Source organism: Manacus candei, unplaced genomic scaffold (genome assembly GCF_025592945.1).
Source record: "Manacus candei isolate 608988 ecotype Guabito, Panama unplaced genomic scaffold, ASM2559294v1 h1tg000011l, whole genome shotgun sequence".
NCBI lineage: Eukaryota > Metazoa > Chordata > Aves > Passeriformes > Pipridae > Manacus > Manacus candei.
This window is the reverse complement of record NW_026138059.1, coordinates 2,424,113-2,441,080: the sequence shown is the minus strand read 5'-3', so window position 1 is coordinate 2,441,080 and position 16,968 is coordinate 2,424,113. Positions and strand designations below refer to the sequence as shown.

Below are 16,968 nucleotides of genomic sequence, written 5' to 3'. Positions count from 1 at the left end.
TGCTTACATCAAGGAAACACACGTCATGCTGATTTGACACTACAATAAACCTACCCCAAATCCTACTCCAAGACTTGGAGACTTAAATATGTCTCCAAGTCAATCATGTGAGTGTAGAGTAGTGATTTCCTTTTAGTGCCACAGTATTCACTATATCCCCTAGGTACAGCTAGTTAGAGAACAAAGAGTCATTCTGTCCTATAACTTTCTCTGATAAATAGGATCTAATGATAACAACATCTCTATTGGAAAACACAGACCATTGGTCAAAAACAGTAACAAAAAAAAAGTTAATGCTTTATTAGTCAGTGGCAATAGACGTGTTAGGGTGCAGGATTATTTATACCATACCTGAAAATAACTGATTTGTTATAGCCTTAATGTTTCTTGTTCAGCATCCAACACATCCAAAGCATTTTATTTGCAATTATCATGAAATAATGCACCAAAATTGACCAACTGTTGGAAATATTCTTAGATAGAGATTTACAATTGAAGTCAATTAGTTAAAGATTTTTTTAATAAGTGGATTTCTAAACCATAGCTCTGAGATTAGTTTCTAATTATTAATAGAGAACATATCAGGACAAAATGTGCTTCTTAATTAATTTCTTTAAATTTACATTTACACTGTCTGGAATTATTTATGTCCAATTTCCACTTCTGGAACCAATCCTGCTGTGAAATTGCAGCCTTCTGAAACATTTGGCAACTGAGAAACCTAGCTGTGAAATTTTGCTCATCATTACATTTTTCTCTTTTCCAATTTTACACTTAATTATAGACCATTAAAACAGTGCCCAGTATATGTATAAGATTGTCTGTTTTATGCAGAGTGGTTCTTTATTTACCATCATTGACTGAATGTTGGAACACTCAGAATGAATGCCTTTATACATTTATTTGTCATACTGCTTACTGTGGAAAATGCAAAAATTCCTAAAATAGCTTTACAGTCACAATCCTTGGCAGAAACATTCAATCCAAAATTGCCAAGTCACCTGTATTTGTTGTAGGTTTTCTTCAGTTCCATATAAAGTACCCTTCTTCCCCCTATCTTTACGCCTCTAGCCCTCATCTTTTCAAAATAAGAATATCTCTGAGTTCATTTTAATAAGTTCCTTTTTTTTTTTCCCAGAAATCTCTCAGATCACTGAGCTTGGAAGTTATGGTTCAGTGCTAGAACTACAACCCTGACTGTGGTTCCAGTCAAGATGAAAAAGAAATAGATGAGAAAATGGAGGCTTTTTATGCTTCCTATTTCTGTATCTCAATCCTTTTATCTCTACATTTATGCAAATCCATTTATCTCTACAGGAATATATTGGTAAAATCAAAGATTTGAACCAAAGTTCAATAATTTTACTGAATACGTGTTTAATTTTGAGCAGAGTTAGTACCCCTGGAGGTTATGGGGATTTAAGTTAATATGTACTAAAATGTGACCAACACTACGAATACCTTATTTAATTTGGAATCAGATACCCTGATTTTAAGAGAAAAAAGCAAATATTAATTTGATCTTATTTCTATTAGCTTGGCCAATGTAGTACCAAATAGGTGCAGTAAAGTGGACTTTCTTTCAACTTGGCTGTCATCTGTGGGACAGGTGCTGTGTGTATGTCACCAGTGTGGACCCAGTAGGTGCAACACCACTTATAACACAGGAAGTAGACAGTGACACAACATAATGAAGATGATGGAGGGACAAATGATTCACCTGAAGAATCCCTGTATTTTCAGAGATTTGTTATGTGCTGATAAGAAAAGACTAAAGACCATCTTAAACTTCCAGCTCCAATTTCCAATCATACTAAATACATTAGGACTGAGGGAAAAGGGAATTAATTTTTTTTCCTGAATTGACCGCAGTGGAATGTACATCTAATCTCACAGAAGACCTATTCCAGAGTCTTTTACAGAGCAGTGATTCAGTTAACGACGCAGAATACATGAAATAAAAAATGACACATTGTAATGAAACAGTAATGGCCTTGCTGCATAATGTGAATACATCCCTATGATACAGGATAGGTAGAATCAGTCACCTGAATCAGTCTCACCTCCACTGTGCTGAGAAAGCACTATAACAACACCTGAGGAACATGAATGGAGGGGCAACCAGGAGAAAAAAAAATAAATTAAATTAAATTAAACAGAAAATGTAGTTGTTACACTACTGTAAAGTGTTGCTTTCTAGGCCTACCCTCTTACTTAAGCCTTAGCCATTCTACTACTAAATTTAAACTGCTTTGCAACATAGTGACTAAGGTTTTTATCTTTCTCCATTAACAAACCACTGGACTAGAAAGCCGACCTTTCAACAGTGAGGGTTACATTTCTGTTTAGGATACTGTGCCACTTATAGTGATTAAAAGGCAGAATTCCCACGCAGCGTATTCCAAGTGAGACCACCAGTATTTCAATAACTTAGAGAATGGCTGTATTGGATGGTATTGGTTCATCATTTTCACTAAGTGCTGGGTGGGTGATGCTGCAAACACTTGTTAAGACAGCATACCTCATACCCTACACTCTCTAGTGAGTACAGAGATAGTTTATATAACAAACAAACATATGTTTATATGACAAAAGACAACTGTTTTTCATTGTCTCGCATTTCACATATCTGGATTTTTTGTTCTTTTTTTTTTTTTCTAAATCTATTGTTTTATCATAGAGGAAGCAATTTGTCTCTATTTTAAATAAATTCTCAAAAGGACATTCAAGAGGAGATTGTTTTATTGGCGTGTCCTGATGTTTCTTTTCTTTTAGTTATGGCATTATCAAACTCCTGCTTCCCACTATTGCAGTCTGTAGCTGAATTAACTGCTCACCCTTTATGATTGGTTGCTCAAAAGAATACCTATATATCACTGTTCATAAAATTCTCAGATAATTAGGCTAGTTAGTCTTCTTCAGTGTTGTGTTTTTTCATATTCCACTTTTATGAAAAATAATCCTGTCTTACATGTTTTCAATTGGGAATAAAATGCTCATAAAATTAAAAAATGTTTCTTCCATAACTAGAAATTCTCTTAATGTTACAGAATGGAACATTAATCTATAAATTTCAAGGTAGAGTATTGCACATTCTAAGAAAAACACAGATCTACAGCTTTCATCCTGATAATTTCCATTCTATTGTTTTGTTTATTTCTGAGAAAACATGACACTCTACTTTATTTTCCAACAAGATGTTATTATAGTCTTATAATGATTATCAAAGAAGCAGACAGTCTCAGAAGTCCAGGCGTCGATAGTTTTCTAGGCAGAGAACAAGACTGAAAGTTTCTCAGCCTGCTCTCGGATAAACAGACAGCATTTCCTATGACATTGAGCAAGGTTTTATGCCTTTATATTTCATTTGCAAGAAAGAAACTCCTATACTTCTTCTATTTTCATATTACACTTTGCCTACACAGTGTTATCCAGTCTCTGTAATAAAAATAACTACTCCCTTCACTTTTTGGTGAAGCTCCTTTAAATGATCAGAGAGGTAATCTGGCCAATAAGGAGAAGAAATACGTAGCTCATCCACTGTTTTAATCTTTTAAAGGTCCCACCAGAGCATAACCTGTGGAAATAAATATATAAATAAAATTAAAACTAATTAATTTAATTCCTATCATCATCATCATCAGTGCTGATTACAACATTAAACCTAATAACATTTTCTCAAAGTATACCTCATTTTCATAAAAATGAATTGTCAGCCCTCAAATGGGATTTTCAGATCCAAGCAGGAATCCACTGTTGTAGCCTGTATGTAAATCAAAAAAGTAGTAAGGAGCTAAAAACCCTCTAATTTTCAAAGTTTAGAGAGAGTAGAGATATAACCCCAAAAAGTGCATGGGAAGGTCATGAAAGATTATAGCTATCAAAACTAGAGCCAGTATTTTAACTTAAAGAAAAAAAGCTTTAAATGTAAGGGTACAGAGCTGATCTGTGAATTACATGTTACTGAATATCAAGAGCATTGATTAAAATAAGCATTAAAGGTAGAAAGATTTCTAATTGAACATCGCGTAACAGGAATAATCAGTCTGGCTTCTAGAACAAAAAATTCTGCTTCTTTGATAGATCATGATTTTTATAGGTATCAAAAAAGCTACAGGGGGAATCGCTTGAACTTTCATTTATTACTTCTTTGAACTTTCAGATAGTTATTGGCAATATTCCTCAATGTTAAAGAAAATGAATAGGTTAAGAATTTTTATGTGTAATAAATAGTTTCCAGGACTGAAAGACAGATTCAGTAAAACCCAATCAAATAGTAACAGTGAGAGGAAGGTAAAACAAGGCTCTGTTTAACACCAATATCATATTTAGCACTTGCCTGAAAACTGTAACTTGTCTGCTGTCTTCCTCTCCATTTTTTAGTATTGATGATATTCACCTGCTAAACAATGAATGACAATGTTGGTTGTTTGTCCTTATTTGAGGAAGAGCTTCTGCACATAAATTAATGTACTAATTTTAAGAAAAAACACAATTATTGAACTTTTTCACAGTTAATAATATCAGATTGTCTATACAGGATATCCTTTGTCTTTCTCAAGATGAATACAAGCAGATGCTACTTTTCTTCAGATTCAGAGAAAATATTTACAGACAATATCTAAATTTTTTTTCACCAGTAATATTTGAAATTAAGATCATTTTATTTAGCATTTTTTATTTTTCAAGGAAAGACTATGTCCCCTCCCTCATCTTACTCATCTCACTATCTCACCCCAAAAGATGAGCTTTAAAGTACTGAAGGACACTTCTCAGGTAGAAACAGCAGATCAGCAAAGTACAGAATAAAACATCGGAACATTTCTATGAGAAATGTACTGTTTGGTGTAAAGAAATAAACAAGTATTTCACAAAATAAAAACCACAAGTATAATGTTCCTAGCTCTTTTTATCACTATTGAGTATCTCTTCACAGAGGAACTAGAATGCTCTCTATGAGCACATACACTATTTCAAAGAGCTTTAAGGTTAAGTGCTGCATGCACCACTTTTCTAACTGATCAAATGCGACCTGTGCTATTAAATAAAAGTTCTTTCTACCTCACTTTTTCTCAGTGGCTCTCAAGGTTGCTTTTTTCACAGATGTCTCATGAGAAACCAAAGCAGTTTACAGATGCTTTTGTGCTGAGCTGAAATGTTAAACAATTCTTACTATTTTTTCTATTAGATCAGTCCCACAATATCTTCCCAGAGAAGTTGCATTCAATCCATGTAAACGGTTGCTTGTGATGTGACTCCTAGTAGCGAAACAATTTTGTGATATCTTTGGAAAACTAACCAAGAACAAACCCAAAACATTGCAGCCACAAAAACTCCCAAGTTACAGAAACCGAAACTCTGGAGAGAAAGAACATCCTTGTATGACAAACAATAAAAGAATTTCTATATGGTTTTTTGAACTAGATTGATGGCACAATGAAAAAAAAATCAGGAAAAAAAGAGTTCCTGATTTGAAACTGTTTGAAGTGACTTCCTCTTAAAAACCATACATGAACACTGTTCAAGTCTGAATATTTGTATGAAGAGGAATTTGAATAGGTAGTTAACAGTTATTATTGATTATATGGTTTGCAAAAAATAAACAAGCATAAAAAGATAAAATACAAACAAATCTGTCCTTGAAAACCCAGCACATTTTGTAATGATAGATAATTTATATTAAACACATAAAACTAGATGAATTATATCAAGATCCCTGAAATAATCCTATATCTATTCAGCTCATTTTCTATATATGGCTAGGAAAGGAATGGGCTGAAACTCATATGGTTACCGCCTGAGCCACTCTTCAAAAGCATCTTTAAACATTTTCTTAGCTACAAATACTTTTACAGAATTCATTTTATTGTGCCACTTCCACATGTGCTTAAGAGTCTGAATAGGAATTGCTTTAAATATTTGCCGTGTTTGACTAAACTGGGCTGTAAATATATCTGGTGCTTCCCCTGGTGGGAAACAGAACCTGGCAAGGTTGCTAATTAAGGTCTAAACTAAACAAGTCATCTATGTTTCCTTGTCAGTGAAGGGATGATTGCTCTCCAGAGGTGATTTTATTTCTCAGCACAGAACTGTTCCATCTGGACAAGTTTAGACAGACACATAATGTTTAGATGGCTCCCATGAAGACAGTGCAGAGCCAAGCCTGCTTTAAACAGGCTACCTCAAGGTCCAACAGGAGACTGGCAATACCAGCATGGACAGTGTCCCTGCTTCTCATGTCACACTATTCCTGCTTCTTCAGCAAGACCAGGAATGTCTTCCACCTACTTGCATACACTAAACTCCAATCAGAACAATATCATTACCCCTCCCAAAAATACATATTCTTAATTGCTTTTTTTAAGCACAGACTGATCATCTGAAATGTTTTAAAAGAGTGGACATCAGGCAACAGTTCATGACCGGAAAGAAGCTGGAAGTAAGCAATGACCAAAGCATCTGAATGTAAAAAGGAGAAAGATTTTGGATTCATTTTCAGCCTCAGCAGGCTGTCTACTCAGTCTGCCACTTTTCATGGTACCCAGTCTCAAAACTAAATTTTCTTCCTATCTGTTGTTCAGAAAAACCAAACAGTTCAATCCAGGTGTGGATTACAAAGCTGCGAGAAAGCAACCTAAAAGTTATCCACAGCAGTGTGTGAGTGAGACATCAGTGTTGCACTGACAAAAGAGTTGTGACAGTGGCAGAGCACAGAACCAGTGAGTAGCAGACTGTCTCACAGAAAATAGTAACTTTCTATCTTTTGCCTGAATCCTGAATTCGATAAATGTCAAAACCTACCACACAGTTCTTCAGAACAGAGAAGCAAATAAATACATTTCAAGACTATAAAATTTGGACTTTGTGAGAGCATATTAACTGTTATGTAGAGATCAGAACTCACAGTGAGAAAGACAGCACTGGTAATGCCTGACCTGGAATAGTGTGTCCACTTATGGGCTCCTAAATTCAAGAGTCATGGACACACTGCAGGAAGTCCAGTGAAGGGCTGCTAAGGTGATTAGGGGACTGGAGCCTCTGCCCATGAGGAAAGGCTGAGAGAGCTGGAACTGTTTGTTCAGCCTGAAGAAGAGAAGGCTCAGGGGAGATCTCATCAATGTATGTAAATACTTGGAAAAGGGATGCAAAGAAGATGGAGCCAGGCTCTTTTCAGTGGTGCTTAGAGACAAGACCAGAGGCAATGGGCACAAACTGAAACACAAGAGGTTCTGTCTAAATGTCAGAAAGACTTTATCTTGAGGGTGACCAAGCACTAGCACAGGTTGCCCTGGGAGATGGTGAGTTGTTCCTTCCTGGAGAAATTCAAAAACATCTGGACATGGTCCTGAGCAACTGCCTCTAAGTGGCCCTGCTTAAGCAGGGGGGTAGGGTGAGATGACGAGATGACCTCCAGAGGCTCCTTCCAACATCAACCATTCTGTGATTTGGTGATTGTCTTTCTTGGGAGGTTTGTATGTTAAAGAGCTGGTAGTTGTCTAGAGGTCTGAGCAGTGGTCTCAGCTGTATCTGTCCTAGTAAATAAAACAAGTAACGGTCTGTTTGTTCATTCTGAGAACAGGCAATGCATTTTAGTTCATTCTTTACAGCTCAAATCCCTTCTTCCTAAAAAAGGTGGATTCATCCATATTACCTTATACGTAGGGTCCATGATTTTTATTAACTCACAAACTAGTATGGTTTGGGGCTAGTGCTAACCAGCAAAAACCAAAAATGTGCCAAGGAGTGCACTAATGACTAAAGAGTATGAATAATCCCATGCCAATGCTAGGACAATATCCTGGCCTTGTTCATCTTAACAATATAGATGCAGCTTTTATATTTATATATTTATAACAAGAATGAAGGAATACATAAAATAGAGCTTTAATTTCACTGTATTAATATTTAGCATCAATTTCTTTAGCAACATCATATTCAGCACTAAATCTTCTAATGATGCCCTGGGTTTGTTATCTAACCAATATTTCCTTTGTTATATAAGGTTATTGTCTTCCTACTCTGCCTTTGTTGTGAGATGCCTCCAATACAATCAAGAAAAATTAGAAAAAATGCATGCTTTTTATCACTACTGTCACCAGATTTGCATCTCTAAATGCACATAGGGCAGAAATCTCTTGTGATTTATGTTACTTTTATGTACTTCTTTCCATACATTACATTTAAGGACTTAAGAGCTTTCTGTTTTGCTCTTGAAGCCCAGTATTAAAAATTGAAAATATTATTAATAAAGCTACAACTTTTTTTTCCTGAAGTCTCTATACATCTCTAAATATTTGTTTTATAGGAAGATGTTTTCTATGTATTTCAATAAGCATGGATGAAAAGCACATTTATAAGTATGACAAAACGTAATATGCATCACTGATAAAAGGGAAATGCATGTTATAATTAGATATAAGCAATATCAGAAATGCTGGGCAAAGAACAAGGACAGAAAGCTCTGTATATTTTAAGGCAGAGATTTGTAATTCACACATTTGCCAAAGGAAAGTAGTCACCTCAACTTTATGTTTTAGTCTGAAAATGTATTACAATTCTTTGCTTTCCTTCTGGCTGCACTGGCATCAAATTTAAAGATCCATATTCTCAATATAGTTAATCATGGCTTTGACAAATCGAGTGTCCTGTTTCACAGTGTCAAGTAATAGTAAATGTTCTTCAAATGCTTAACTAGATGAATAATTATTACTTCTTAAAATATAGTTTTATATATACAATTCTTGTTTTGAATATGGACAATGTAGGATGCAAAGCTATAATTCAAAAATGTTTTGATTATACTTTCAATTCAGGCAGTGTCTTAGAAAGACGGATGCATCAGTCTTTGAAGTGCCTGTTTTTCTAGGAACTAATCAATGTGAACCTTTCCTCAGATGTAAAAAATTGTCCTTCAAGACAATAATACTAACAGGAAAGGTCACCTTCACTTAAGATATAGACGAAATATAATTTCAGTGTTATATCTTTTGTTACATACTGATTAATTTATTTAAGTTAATGTTGAGCACATGAGTTATGGTTTGGCTTCTGTGTGAGTATGAATTTTCTTTCAAACTATACAGGGTGATCAGAATTTGTTCTTTTTAACAACTATCTGTTAACACTTTACAGCTTTTAGCCTTTAAACAAGGAAAGAACCTCAAATAACAATTAATAGCTTTCATGCTACAATTCTTGTTCAACTCCACTTCTCTATTTCCCCCTTTTTCCTCTGCCTTAGTTATTTCATATGTTGACTTTGCAAGGAACACAAAATTTCATCCTCTTTGTCCAGTCTACATGTCTTTGAAAACAAGGAGCATAATCAAGGTATAGATCACTGGAGTGGAAAGCTGGATTCTCATCCTAGCTTTGCCTTGACAGTTTGTGAAATCTGCGTAAGGATTCACTGAGCTTATTTTCTGCAGGTATAAAGGGAAGAAAAATAACACCTATTATTTTCTCAAGTGCTTTTGGGATTTAGAAATGTGAAATGGAATGTTAGACTGTGACATCCACAAAAAAATATTCTTGATATGTCTGTAATTTCTGTAGATACATTTAATATGATATTATTTGTTACAAACTAATGTCAACAGATCAGAAACATTTTATATGCATATAACTTAACAAAGCAGATAATGTTTCATGCTGATAAATACTGAAGACATTTAAAAACTGGAGCTATCTTTAAATCAGGACTCTTCTACTACCCAGAAAGTGTGAATATTTTTAGTCATGAATTGAAATGAAAAAAAAATTTCTCTATAGATTTTACCTTGCTGTGATGCTTTCATTCTGGCACAGACTTTCTGTTTACATATCAGACAACTTCAGGCTGATAAACATCATAGGTTACCTCGTTTATCCTTATATGGTCATTACACAGATAATTATTTCAAATGCTCATGTCAAACTGCAGATCTCTTATTTTTTAAAACATAAGAAAATAAATGTAGTATGCCTGTAAAATTTTCTCACCAGTCTGGGGCTCTATGTAACTCAAACAGTCCTGACTCTCTCAAGTTATAACATCTGGTCGTTAGGTAGAAATATTCCTATGGAAAGATGGTCTAAGTTCTTGAAGTGGGAGGTGATTCTTCTCCAAATTGTGAGAAACGCCAACAATACTCCACCCAATACTCATTTATGCTCTTTTTTATGTCAAATCTCTCCCTGGATCATTCTGTTCACTGGAAGTTGTCCACACTACGACTGAGCCCATTATTTATCTAGAGACAAGAGGCACCAGGCAAGGATTTGAGTAGGGAAAAAAGCAGCTCCAATTAACCACCAGCTTCTCCATCCACCCTCTGTCATGCTGACAAGAGAAGACATCAGAAATGTTACTTCTTTTCTGGTGTAACCAGTTCAGGCTGGAGAAAACAGTTTTGTGTAAGACTGTAAAAAGCTTCAGGAATTAGGGGAACTGCTCGAAACAGGGCTGCAGAGGAGATTATATACAGAGTGGCTGGAGCAAAGTCTTGGTCCTCTCCAAACATGGACTGGGCGCATTGTGGAAGAAGTTTGGATGGGACAACAGAAAGTAACACAATTTACGGAAATGTAGAGAAAATACTGTGAGCTGGACTGCAGTGTTTGTCAAGGGACACTGAGGTCAGTGCCAGCTTTGCCAGAGCTCAGGCCCAGGTCAGTTCTGCAAGGGAACAGGAAGCAGTGGACATAGTCCAGAGGAGGTTGGATGCCAGCCAACAGCAGTACTGGCGGTCCAGGAAGCAGCAGGGGCAGGTGGCAGGATGACCCAGGAATAACATGAAAAAGAGGCCCAACAATGACATTTGAGAACAATGGCTCCTAGAGATTTTAAGTTACAGCTGGAAGATTCATTAATATCCATTAAAAATTAGTCACTTAGCCCTGAATTTATTCAGTAACCTTTTATTACACCGTAGTGTATATATAATGGTGTTTCAATTCTGTTATGAAATCATATTCTGGTGTGGTCATAAGTAGATTGTATATTTAGGAATATCACTGGGTAAATGTTCACATGATTCACATGTTTCTAACAGACTACCCTCATTAAAAAATATATATCTATATATTGCCATATTGAAGAAGATAGAAGCATCAAAAAAAGTATTCACTTGATATTCATTCAGGTGGTTTGTTAATAGAATCATAGAATATCAGGTTGGAAGGGGACCTCAAGGATCCTCTGGTCCAACTTATCTTGGCAAAACCTGGTAAAAGCACCATCTAGACAAGATGGCCCAGCACCTCGTCCAGCTAAATCTTAGAAGTGTCCAATGTTGGGGAATCCACCACTTCTCTGGAGAGATTATTACAATGGCTGATTGCTCACTGTCAAAACTTTTCCTCTTGTGTCCAATCAGAATCTCCCCAGGATTAACTTGTACCCATCACCCTCCTCTTTTCCACATGACTCCTCCTAAAAAAGGAGTCTCCATCTTCCTTGTAGCACACTTTAGATACTGGAACATGGTGACAAGGTCACCCTTAAGTTTTCACCTTGAATATTTTGTGCATTTTTGGGCACCACAATATGAGAAAGATATTAAGCTCTTAGAGAATGTCCAAAGGAGGGCAACAAGGGTGGTGAAGAGCCTTGAAGGGAAGCTGTAGGGGAGTGGGTTAAGTCACTTGATCTGTTCAGCCTGGAGTAGTTTGAGAGGAGATCTCATTGCAGTCTACAGCTTCCTCATGATGGGAAGAGGAGGGGCAGACCCCAATCTCTTCTCTGTGGTGACCAGTGACAGGACCCAAGGGAATGGTCTGAAGTAGTATCAGGGAGGTTTAGGTTAGATATTAGAAAAGCATTCTTCACCCAGAGGTGGTTGGGCACTGGAACAGGCTCTCCAGGGAAGTGGTCACAGCACGAAGCCTGTCTGAGTTCAAGAATTTGCACAATGCTCTTGGGAACATGGTGTGATTCTTCGGTGTCCTGTGAAGGACCAGAAGTTGGACTTTGATTGAGGGATCCTTGTGGGTCCTCAGGGCAGTGGTTGCAGCACCAGGACTAGCAGAGTTCAAGAAGTATTTGGATGATAGTCTCAGGCACATGGTGTGACTCTTGCGGGTGGTCCTGTGCAGAGCTAAGAGTTGGACTTGGTGATCCTTGTGGGTTCCTTCCAACTCAGCATATCCTGTGATTCTGTGATTCTTTTCTCAAGGCTGAACAAACACAGATCTCTCAGCCTTTCCTTATATGTTGGGCTTCCCGGTCCTTGGATCGTCTTTATGCCCCTTCTCTGGACCCACTCTATCCTGTCCACATCATTTTTGTATAGAGGGGACCAAAACTGAACACAGTGTTCCAGGTGTGGCCTGACAAGTAGAATGAGATTATGACCTTATTTCTGCTGGTGATGCTTTTGTTGATAAATCCTGTTGTCTTTCTTTGCTACAGCAACCATAGGTTTTCTTGTACTTGTTGTCCAAAGTTTTTTAGGTACTAACACAATGTTTTCATGACATAAAGCTTCCTCACTGTCATATAATCAGATCCTTACCTCCTCCTCCTCCTTCTGGCTTGTAATGGCAAATCACAACCTCCTGTTTATAAGATCATAAAGGCAGTGGCACGAAAAACTTGCAGCCACCAGTAATGATAGTTTATTATGAAATTGTAAAATATTCAAGTATATGTGGAATTGACTTTAATTAAATAATGTCAAAGGAATAAATTTTCAATGCATAAAACCCATGGCATGCAAGGCAATGCGGTTGTGCTCTTCTAAACAAAGGCAGTTCAGATGAAATTAATTTCCTCTTAAATAGATTAATAATTCTCCCTTCTGTACCTCATTATATTTCCCAAACTAAGCCTAGGGAAAACAAAACAAAACAAAACAAAACAAAACAAAACAAAACAAAACAAAACAAAACAAAACAAAACAAAACAAAACAAAACAAAACAAAACAAAACTAAGAAAGTGGAAAAAAACCAAAACACAAAAAACCAAAACCAAAACAAACCAAAACAAACCAACCAAACAAAAACCCAAACCCAAACAAAAAAAAATCAATCAATCAAACAAACAAACAAACAAAAAGCCTTTCTCTCTGAAATCTGTTTCAGACCCAGATGTCATGACACTGGACCATCTCAAAAACCACTAAAAATATTTATTAAAAACATCTGATTACTTATATGAATAGAGCTGGAGCCTCAGTTCATTCCCTAATCAACTTGCAACTCATAATATGTGGGAAATGTGTGAAAAATCAGGTGGAATTCTCTGTCATCCGAAAACATATCTCATACCATTCTCAATTTTAAACAGATCCTCTTCTTACATCAGTAGCTCACTGCGTTTGATTTCATTCGAGATGTGTCAAACCCAAAGCCAGATTGTTTATTAGATACATAAATATTTATCCCATGATTCACACAAAGTCCCCAATTTCTTCTTTATGCTGTTCTCTTACACTATACATAAGACAGAAAAAAATCAAGCCCCAGAGCCATACAACCTAAAGGCAAAGAACTATAAGACTTAAGTATGGTGGAGACTTTATGTACCCCATGTGCACTATGCAGTTCTCTTTTCTAGGAACAAGGTAAATAAGAAAAGAAGTAGGAAAGAAAAATGTGCTTCACTTTTGGGAACATCTACACAAGTCACATAGAAGTCTATAGCAACTGTCAAAAGTAATCCATAAATCCCTGGTACATTATTATGTCCTCTGCACAAATTTCTTACTATACATAGTCACTCTTTTTCTTATGACTATATGCTTGTGTACATGGCTAAAAGTAATGTTAATGAAAAACAATTGTTTGTGCTCTCAAGTGACTAAAAGGAAATGTCAGATTTTTATTAGCCTGCACAACCTCAGTTCTTTCCCTTTGCATTTCTATTCTTTGCACTGAGACAAGCATTCTGTTGGGAACAAGTGTATATTTAGAGGTAATAACACACTGTATACACACAAAGCTTCTGAATCAAAACAGGGAAATGGACAAATAAATCTGTTCATTTTTCAATTTTTGACTACTTGAATTTACAACTTACAAGTCTTCAAAGTGTAGCAAGGAGGTTATTAACCTGAAGAGAGGATGTGCTTCTGATTCCAGGTATAAGTAAGAGAACACAATCCAGTTTCAATGAGTTTCTGCTATGATGAAGAACATTGTTCCCATAAAACCTCCAGAAGAGGAGCTGGAGCTGTATGTGAACTTCAGGAACAGATTCAAGAAGGCAAACTGGCCTATCTGGTTTTTACCTCATCCCCTCAAACCTCAGCCCCGTGCCAGCTGTTCTGACTAAGTCCCAGTGCAGTAATTTTTGTTACTAATGCTTTTCAATGGTGTATTTCAGACCTATAAATGTCATCTTTGCTTTACTATTGTTTTATTAAACTGCTAAACCTTTTCTAGGAAACGCAACAGAAGATAGAAAGACCAATTCCTATAGGTGCATAATTGAATGCAAAGAAATGAAATATGACAAAAGGTATAGAATAAAGCTTGAGAGATTTCTCTCTTGCAAATCTCAGACATTCAAGTAATCACTGAACAGATGAAAGGTTCTTGAGAAGACTCAAAATATATATGTATAGGAAATTAAATAAAAATGCATAGAAATATAATGTAAATTTTTAAATAAAAAATAAAGTATAAATTTTCCTCATTTCTGTTATAAGGATTCAAATTAGATTAAACTTCAAGACAGACATAAATTTCATTATGAAACTCAGGTTGTCTGCCTTACATAATGATTGATTGCATTACCTGTGGTGAGGTGCTGAGCAGCTGCATCGCCCACAGATAACCAAGAAAAAAAATCTGATCACCATCTAGAAAAGATTTATGTATATGTTTAGAATACGTAAAGGCATAGAAGAGAACCAGGACTATGAGTCTTCATCCAAGGTGGGTCAACATCTTCCTTGTTTACAGACCCATATTAAAAATAAAAATATACTAAACCATCCCAGTTCTTTTTAACAGGAAAAAAAACAACAAATCAAACCAAGCAAGCAAACAAACAAAACCCACAATATTCTGTGGTAACCTATATTTAATTCACTAGGTAGAAAAACAGCCTGTTATTCACAGTCTCAATTGCAATATATAAGAGCAGTATGCTATAGTGGAACCAAGGTCTGTAGCCATGCTGAGTATCAGTATGAAGGACTAATAAGGATTTATCACTGGGCAAATGAGCACTTGTGAAACATCCTAAAAAACTATGTTTAGACATTTTTAATAAATAGATCCTTCTTAAACCATTAAATGTGCGCCATTTATAGTTTATTTGTTTTTTGATTTTGAGCTGTATTTCTTTCATGCTGCGTTCTTCATATTTCATTTAATGTACTTCTTATGTTGGTGAAGCAGTAAATAATTTCTTAGGTCAAAAAAATACTAAGAAACAGAAAAATCTCACTCTTATTGAGAATAATATTAAACCATAGGTTATTTCCAGCCTACAAGGAGCTGATAAAAACACTGTATTAGGGAAGATAGCGGATATAAGAAATGATCCTGAAATTTAAAGTGCTAAAAAAAGACTGATGTAACAAGTCAACCACCTGCAACTTTCTAAGCAAAAAATGAGCATTTTTAAAATCCAACTTGTTATTCACCTAACGTAAATTATTAGCTCAGATGAAGAAACATATTCCAGTTAGGAACTATCACATAGAATTTAACAGCCATTTTAATTATTTTTTTCAATATTACTCATAAAAACAACAGGTTAAAAAAAAGGATTAAACATTTTTTAAGAAAGTGCATAGCCACAGCTACTGTTACCTTGTCTTTTCTATGGAAATATGAAGTGAAAGTTGACCAGTGCTGAAAGTTATGTTCAGTCAGTAATGAAACCATGCAATTCTCATGTACAGCAAATCTTCAAGTTATGCTTCCTACAGAAAACACAATCCATCCAATTCACAGATTTTTGATAAAATGGTGCAAAAATGAACCTGAAAAACTGGCTGACAGTTCTCAAATGTACTCTCTTGTTAAATATACTCAGTGGTAGGGAATATCCAAAGTTCCCAGGAGATTTATTCCAGTATTACATTATACTTACAGTTCAAATATTTTTCCAAATGTATAAAAAGCTTTTTTCTTGCTGCAACTCAAACATTCTTTCTTATCTACACTGAATCAGTAGAAAAGATTCCTCTCCTTTACAACAAAGTTGTGTAACTGTGTGCAGTAATTGTGTCCTTATTCAATAGTAAGCACTGACATCCTCAGTCATTTTTTTATATGTCATGTCTTAACAATCTCCTGTTGGTCTGAATTTTCCTGAAGTTCATTCAGTACCCAAAAGAGAACCATTCCTGTGAAAGACTTTCCAGCAATAGACAGTGCAGTCATATCACGTTACAGGTCCATATCTTAGTTGGTTGCTTCAATTAAATTACAGTACCTTGTGTTGTTTTGAAGAGCTTCATATTATTTTCATATCATACCTCCAGTCTATGAGGACTTGATGAATTCTAATCTGCCCTCCAAAATAATTTAATTCTCTTCTGGTTTCAGGTAGTCTGAAATAGCAATAATTCAAGTGGTTAATAGAAGTTCTTAACAACGCAAGATCTATATGTCTTACATTTCCTTTTTTTTTTTAAAAAAAAAAAAGTGAAACTGCTCTCTGTATATTTGTACAACCACTTTTGCACCCATGGCATAGTACTTTTCTCAAGAACATCTCAACAGGTTTTTTTGTAAGAAAGATGGGTGAAACAGTGCCAAAAGCCTTTCTGAAACTAAGATGTACCATACCTACAATTCATTTCTGTAGAAAGATCTCTTACTTTCCAGAATTATTGAGGTAACTGAAGATAAGTGTCAGGTTTATAATCCCCCTCTGCTTTTCCCTTTCCTACTTCTTCAAAGTTGCACACTATATTTGTCTGGTTTCAGTCTTCTGGTATTTCATATACCTTTCAGACATTATCAGTGAGAACATTTCTGAAATTGCCTCAGACAGTGCTTTACAAATCCTCAAATGAAAGAGTTCT

At 35.6% G+C, this 16,968-nt stretch overlaps 1 long non-coding RNA gene across 1 annotated transcript; it reads right to left on the bottom strand.

The window, feature by feature from the left end:
• Positions 1-4,350: 4,350 nt before the first annotated feature.
• LOC127466973 (uncharacterized) lies at positions 4,351-16,492 on the bottom strand. The gene is made up of 3 exons (XR_007902917.1): positions 16,374-16,492; positions 14,720-14,784; positions 4,351-4,402 (listed from the first exon to the last, which is right to left on the bottom strand). It is a non-coding gene; the product is annotated as an uncharacterized LOC127466973 (long non-coding RNA).
• Positions 16,493-16,968: the final 476 nt, after the last annotated feature.